Raw genomic sequence first — 7,901 nt, 5'->3', positions numbered from 1 at the left:
TTGCGGGGTTCGGAACGAAGACACGACTTTATTGGCTGACTATACAAACAGATTGAGTGGCCTGCCAGGGGTACTAATATCTAAACTGCTTACGCACTCTCAGATAAAATCGCTCTGCCCTATTACCGATAATCCCTAAAACTCTCAAAGAAGATCATGCTATCCCTCTTTCCCTTAATCTCTAAAATTTTCATCATTGCATGGGTGACGTTAGAGGTATCTGAAATATTTCCCGCAATACACTGGTGGCTAAAGCGGCGGGATAAGATACTGTTGTGGCATAAAATATTGTTGTGGGATAAGATTCTATTGTGAGACAGAATGCCACAATAACAGTACACAAGAGGCCCACTTAATCTCACGATATTTTTCATTCATTCATTGCCAGACGCCATGTATCCCACACGGGGTGGCCAACGGCTTAGAGTTAATTGTTTTACAGGGAGGGGCACTAATCCTCCACCAACCCCACTTGACACGTAGGGATGCCAACAGCATCTAGTGTTCCCAGGCGGTCACCCATCCAAGTACTAACCAGACCCAACGTTGCTTAACTTCGCTGATCGGACGGGAAGCGGTGTACTCAACGTGGTATGGCCGCTAGAATTAATAATCTTTGAATCTCCTGGAGGACGAGCAAAATTATTCTTCACCGAGAATAGAATGAATACCGAGATGGAAACACAACTTATGCATTTTCTGGATTGGTCTGGTGAGAGGAGTAAGGTGGAAGATGAATTGCTGACGGAAATTAGGGGTCACATGTCAAGTAGAATGAGTGTAGCTCAATGGACCATTATAGCCGATTCGTTAGGTTCTCCCCCTCAAAACAAAACAATCCATACACATCACGCCATCCCGTAGTGGAAGTGTTGACGGACGGAGGTGTGTACGTGGTAATGGATGTGTTCACGGGGATGTGTTCACTGGATCGGGCTCAAGCTCGATCCAGTGAATGAATAGTTGCTGCCCCATGAGAGATGCCCTCCCCGGAGACTTATTGAGGAGTGTTGAGTGTTTAAGCTGGTATTTGCAGTATCAAGCTAAGAGATGGATAGGGAAATGTGTGTGGGTCAGACTGTCTGACTATTGACTGTGACAGTTTAGAGTGTTCATAGGAGTTTGGGTTGTGGGTGCAGCCCAGTTCAGTGGGAATATTAGGTTGCCTTAATTCGAGGGTCAGTGTGCACTTACCCCTCACATTACAGTAACACGGTCTAGGGTGGAACAGTGACTTCAGAACCTGACAGGAGCTTGTCAGTTACTAGGTGGAGAGCTGGAAGTGTAAGAATGAGTGGATGGGAACGTGATTGTGATTAGTTACTAGGTTGTATGAATGGGAAGCGCCCCTGGCAGCAAGAGTACACGTCTGTCCAGGTGAGACGACCACGCTGCTACCCAGGCAGGAGGTAGGCTGGAGCACATCTCTCCACTGAATTTCGAGTGTTATCGTGACAGAGAAGCGACCCTCTGGGGTACACGATTTTCCTTGTGGACTGACAGGTGCCACTTACTGGAGGAGGATTCAGGGAAATCTTTATTTCATCATAGAGAGGTTCACAGTCAAATTTGGTATGTCTGTCCCATCCGCACACACGTCCCTAGGAAATGTAGATGAATGAAATGAATGTTGACTTCCGATGTTATTTTTGTTGTTTTCTGGAGGAAGGACTCGTGTAGTGCCAAATTTTTAGTACGGTATAAGATAGTGTAAACTAGTATTGTAAGTGTAATCTTAAGTTTCGGTAATGTTATAAATATAATCTGTACAGTTCATTTAGCCGTTAAGCCCAAAATTTAAGTTTAGTCTTAGTTGATATTCATAATGTGAACATGATTCTGTTATTGATAGCGTGGCGTATATTACACCACAAAGTATTGTACCTCGCATTTCATCTACACACATGGTTTCCTTCCCTCGTGGCTTTTTCCTCATTTCACCTACACACATGGTTTCCTTCCCTCATGGCTTTTCCCCACCTTGTTCTCGGAGTTAGCATCGCTATTGGTGCTGTTACCAACAGAATTCAATTTCTCTTCCCTCCTCAACTGTAGTGGTGCCTAAATCAATCAAATTTGTATATTCAGGCTACCTATACCTACCAGTGCTCCCCCCACCTCATTAGAGGGTTAAACCCCTTAACCGCGGGGCATCACTTTCGTGACGCTTGGGAGCAAGGGATCATACCGCGGGGTGTCACTTTTGCGATTCTGTGTTATTTTGAATTCCCCCGGGCTTTCAAGTGGTAGCTTGTATCATCTATCAGTACTGCCAATGTCCAACTCTAGTCAGCACTCCTAATCTCATCTGTACTCCTATCCATTGTTGACAATTTAGCCATTTCTCCCCGTACTTGACTCCCCTCCCTACCTTCCCTCCATTACCCTCTCATCTCGCCTGCCCGGCCGTGTTACACTAAGTAAATCTTCCCTGGAATTTTCCACTGATTTCATCCATTGAAATAAGCTCTATGCCTTATTCTTATACCAAATAATATATACCATAAAGAAATAAAGTAAGTGAGAGTACCATACACCTGGAATTGGCTAATTATCACCTGACAACACCTCACATGCACTCGTTCGCTAATTTTCGCTGTTTATTTCCCCTTGAAATATGCCGTATAATCTATTCTCGTACTAAAAATATATATAAGGAGGGAAGGGAGAAGCCTAAGTGATATTTACATTCACCTGGAACTACTTATTTTATAATGTATTGTCCAGATTTCCTGCCAATCATTTCACTGCTATATATTAGCAGCTGTCAAGAGGCTGACGTTTTCAGTAATGCATTTCCCTATGTAGGCCACCCCGGCCCACCGATATCAGTTCACTGTCATCTTCCAATGTGGAGGTACGTCTGTTTGCTCCTTCTAACTTCAGCCACTTTTTACCCCCACGCAAAGGGCCCTGTGATCTTTACCCCCTACTAAACCTCGTGTGGAAAGAGGGAAAGGGCTGACAATTGAAAAAGAGTGACTACGATCTTTCTGTTGAGTAAAACAGTGCAAGTGGAATTGTAAATAATGTGTAAACAGCAAGTAAAGAAATGAATGTAAATATAAGTGAACAGTGGAAAATAGTTTTATAAGTTACTTCAAGTGACAGTGCATAACACAATGTAAATAAAATAGAAATGTAAATAATGTAAATAAAATAGAGAACGTAAATAGAAATGAAAATGAGGAGTATTATAAGAATACGAGTATATAAACTAGGAGTAATGAAAGTAAATGTTTCACTCTAGCATGTCTGAATACTATGAGTTATGAGAGTGAAGGTGGAAGTGACATTCAGTCTCAATGCTAGTATACAGGATGAGAAAGTGAATGCTACGTATTTTACTGAAAGAAATTGAATGCCTACAGTGACAATAAACTACTATTACTGAAGAAAACTTATGAATAAAGACTGTTGATATATATAAGTGTTATATAATAATAGAAATATAAACTGTGAGTGTTTTTATGAATAATAAATGACAACACCAGCGGCGAACTAGTGCAAGTGGGAAGGTCATACGCCCTCGTAATTTCATTGTTTTCACAGTGTTTTTTTTTTTTGGAATATGGATTCCAAACTATTTGAGAATCAAAGAATAGTGTTTCTAGTGATAATATCAGGCTGTGGTAATCATATTACGGGTTGTCGGGAAGTGTAAAGTGGAGACTTCGTTACCCAACTTCAGAGATCTCCACAAGTCCTACGGTACTCGACGAAGGCTCAACAAACACCCCAGGAGAAAGCTGAAGATACGTGCCATGAGCATTTGTGATTTTAATATTCTAGGACTAATAACTGATTTTTGGCAAATATTTTTAGAGAGTCTGTCGGAGCAAGAATATGCCCGCGGGTGCTGCACGAAAAAGCAAATCAAGCCCCCGGTTAAAGGGTTAAAACCGAGCAGGCGACCTAGATCCGGGCTTCTTTCCACTCAGAACTTCACCCGGCTACTACCTGCCTTGCTCTCCATCTCTCCTGGTAAAATCTGGCCACATGGTACAACTTTACATATATGATACACATAAACACAACTGCCCGGCACCCTTGCTTCTCACTTAATTTATTACTCATATTCTTAGTCTGTAACTATTTATTCATGTAATTGATCTACACATGCTTTAATGTAATGGCCTTGTACTATTTTGAAATCATGCAATAACACTGTATTAATCTATCTATCTATGTATAGCCTGACGCCCTAATCCCGCAAAGGGTGGCTGCAGACAAAACGCCTCCAAGTCGCTCTGTCACCCACCATTTGACTACCCTACCCCCAACTCACCCCCTCCTCCCTCATATACCTCTCAACTCCATCCCTCCACCTCATCCTCGGTCTACCTCTCCCTCTCCCTCCCTCTCCCTCTCCCTCCCTCCACCTCACCTACATACACCCTCTTAGTCAGTCTTTCATTCTCCATTCCAACACATTGGCATTTATTTATCCTTACCATTTGCCTTGGTGTAGCCCCTAGTAAAATATATATATCCATAATCAAAAACGACACAGTGGTGACCTCAACCTTTAACACACCACATTGGTGACTTCCAGGAGTGTTTAAACAACATGGATACCATACACACATCCACCTACCACTTCTTACATTCACATACATTATTAACATGTGGTTTACTCAAGTTGATGCCGCATAGCCTGAAGATACCAGTGATGATGACAATTTCAGAGCAGTTGTCCACACTCTCCCAATTCAAGTAGCTACCTACAGGGCACAAATATACAATCCTGAAGGATAGTCTGCTGCGGGCCCTGGGCAAATCAAAGCAGGCACTTTTAATGGTGCTAGATGTCATTCGCTCCGAACAGCAGCACCCCTCGGCCCTCCTTGCCCACATTCAAGCCACTCTTACAGCAGCTGGGGCCACACTATCAGATGACCTCCTCCGGCACTGACTCCTCCAGCTCATGCCACCAGGCTTCCAACTCCATTTAGCATCCCTGGGCCCTGGCAAGTCCCTTGCTGAGTTCATCGAGAGGGCGGACACTCTATACGAAACTCAACAGCATTACGCCAACCACCCAGTAAGTGCACATTCCTCTCTTTCCCCTGTCATAGCCCCCAGTGCTACCTCTTGTGAAACAGCAGTGTCAGTGAACAGTGTTGTGAGCAAAAACGGTTCCAAGTCAGAGCTGTGTACCTTAATAGAAAGGTAAAAAATAGAATAGACGAGCTGAAAAGCAAAATAAGTGGCTTCACCACTCAGACCCCTCATGTTGCAATTCATCCCCCAGCCTCTCCGTGTTCCAACAGTGTTCCCCCAGTGAACCATGCTGGCAGTGCTAATCCCCAAACAGCAAAGGACAATTTCGTGTTGTATACATATTACAAGCACTTTGGCATGGAAGCCAGACAATGCGCATCACCCTGCATATTCACGGGAAACGCACATGGCGGGAGACAATCCCAGTAATGTCCCCCGCCACACACACCAAAAGCACCCTCAGGATCAGCACACCCAAAGCCATGGCATGTTCCACTGGCTCCAGGGAACTACTATGGGTTAAAGACGTCATATCCAGCACAAAATACCTTATTGACACTGGAGCCGCATTCAGTATAGTCCCTCCTACCTCTGACCACAAATCGGCTCAGCAATCCGCATTTGACCTGATAGCAAAAACAGCACCCCCATAGCCACATACGGCAAGGAACCCCATCACGTGGGACTCGCCCAATCAGTGTCATAAACTTGGCTGTTCCTCGTCACAGACATTAATCAACCTATTATTGGTGTCTACTTCCTGGAGAGACATGACTTACTTGTGGATACCAGAGAACGGAATCTATATCACAGACCCTTAAACTCGTCCATCCAAGTAACCGGGTGTGCTGACAATCCACCACTCATTACACCCCTTCACCAGAAATCCTCATACGATTCCATATTACACCAGTTTCCCCTCTTGACCTATCACTCGCCCAACAACGGCAATACAGACCATGGTGTAGAACACTGTATTATCACTTCTGGACTGCCCTGTTTCGCCCATCCCAGATGCCTTCCCCCAGAACATCGTCAGGCAGAGGAAGTTTCAGGCGTTGTTCGACAAGGGCATCATTCGGCTGTCATCAACCTGCTGGGCATCCCCTCTATACATGGTACCGAAGGCACAGCAGGGTGACTGGAGAGCATGTGGGGACTACAGGACACTGAATGTGATGACAGTTCCCGAGAGATACCCTATTCCCCACATCCAGGATTTCCACCACCAACTACATGGCTATCGTGTATTTTCCAAGATCGATTTAGTCAGGGTGTTCCACAAAATCCCTGTGGCGGAGAAGGACATCCCCAAGATTGCGGAAACTACCCCCTTTGGCCTGTTTGAATTTCGGCCTCAGAAATGCTGCACAAACATTTCAGAGATTTATGGACCAGGTTGCCAGGGGGCTAGATTTCATCATGGTGTACATCCATGACATCCTCATCACTTCTGATTCCCATGAGCAGCACAAAACACACCTCCAAATGCTGTTCCAATGCCTGCAGGACTACGGGCTGCATGTGCACCTGGCGAAGTGTATCCATGATGCAGACAAATTGGATTTCTTGGGCCACAAGGTATCTGCCACAGGTATCATGCCCCTCCCGGAGAAGGTGGACACCTTTAAGGACTTTCCATGCCCAGCTACACCTCGCAGGCTCAGGGAGTTCTTGGGGATGGTCAATTATTATCACAGGTTCCTGAGAAACGCCACAGCCACACTAGCTCCCCTTAACGATCTCCTGAAGGGGACAAAAAAGACAACCTCCAAGCCTCTTCAATGGACCGCACAAGCAGACCTTGCCCTCACCACCCTCAAAAACAACATCGCCACCCCACCCTGCCTAGCATACCCATCACCAGATCCCCGCATCACACTCACCACAGATGCTTCTGCCGAAGCTGTGAGTGCAGTCCTACAACAAGACGATGGTGCAAAATGCCTGTGGCATTCTTCAGCCAGTGCCTTAACCCTGCCCAGCACAAATACAGTGCCTCCGACAGGGAGTTGCTGGCTATATACAAGGCAGTCAGACATTTCAGGCATTTTCTGGAAGGCAGAGAATTCACCATCCTCACTGACCATAAACCCCTTATTTACACCATGGCTCAGGAAGGTGAAAATTGGTCTCCTCGGGTGGCAAGACGGCTACCCTTCATTTCAGAGTTTTCCACTAACATCCAGCATGTCAATGGGGACCTGAACAAGGTTGTAGACGCCCTGTCCCATGGAGTTTCAGCTGTCGGCCCTACACTACCCCCGCTTGACCATGCAGCCTTGGCCTGGGAACAGGACGATCAGGAAATCCAAGAATTGCTGCAGGCAACAACCTCACTGCAACTGCAACAGTTTGATGTCACCGGCACACCCCGGAAACTCTGGTGGGACATATCCTCTGGGATAGCACAGCCTTATATTCCCCAACGATTCTGAAGGCAAGTCTTTAGTCATTATCCTGAGATGGTGCACCCAGGCATTCGCGGCACGCATAGCTTACTTAGCCGGCAAGTGGTATGGACAGGGATGAGGTGTGACACCACCAACTGGGTCCAAGCATGCGTGGCATGTCAGTCAGCAAAAGTGCATCTCTTACAATATCTTTGTAGAAACTTTGTAGTGTGTTTTGTAGATCAGTTATACATATATTAGACTCGTGGACGAACGGTTGTTATATGAGTAGTTTTATAAGTAGATAATCATAGTTCCCTTTTGTCATGCAATGACAGGAGAGGTAAAGATTAGTATGGGACTATTTTTATTTGTCTTGGAAATATTAACAAAGTCTCTCACACATGAGTGAAGTATAAAGTAGAGTCCCCTTAGCTACCTCCTGTCTTGCTCTCTCTCTCTTCCACCCTCTCGCCCATGTTGCTAGCCTCCTTCTCCCTACTA

General features: G+C 45.3%; 1 non-coding gene across 1 annotated transcript; it reads right to left on the bottom strand.

Moving 5' to 3' along the window:
- Window positions 1-486: 486 nt before the first annotated feature.
- Window positions 487-605, bottom strand: LOC145418655 (5S ribosomal RNA). The gene has a single exon (XR_013900722.1). It is a non-coding gene; the product is annotated as a 5S ribosomal RNA (ribosomal RNA).
- Window positions 606-7,901: the final 7,296 nt, after the last annotated feature.

This window comes from Coenobita brevimanus, chromosome 115, assembly GCF_032717465.1.
Source record: "Coenobita brevimanus isolate Jiangsu-jjx chromosome 115, ASM3271746v2, whole genome shotgun sequence".
In the NCBI taxonomy this organism is placed as follows: domain Eukaryota; kingdom Metazoa; phylum Arthropoda; class Malacostraca; order Decapoda; family Coenobitidae; genus Coenobita; species Coenobita brevimanus.
Note: the sequence above shows the minus strand (reverse complement) of the source record. Positions and strands in the feature narration are given on the sequence as shown.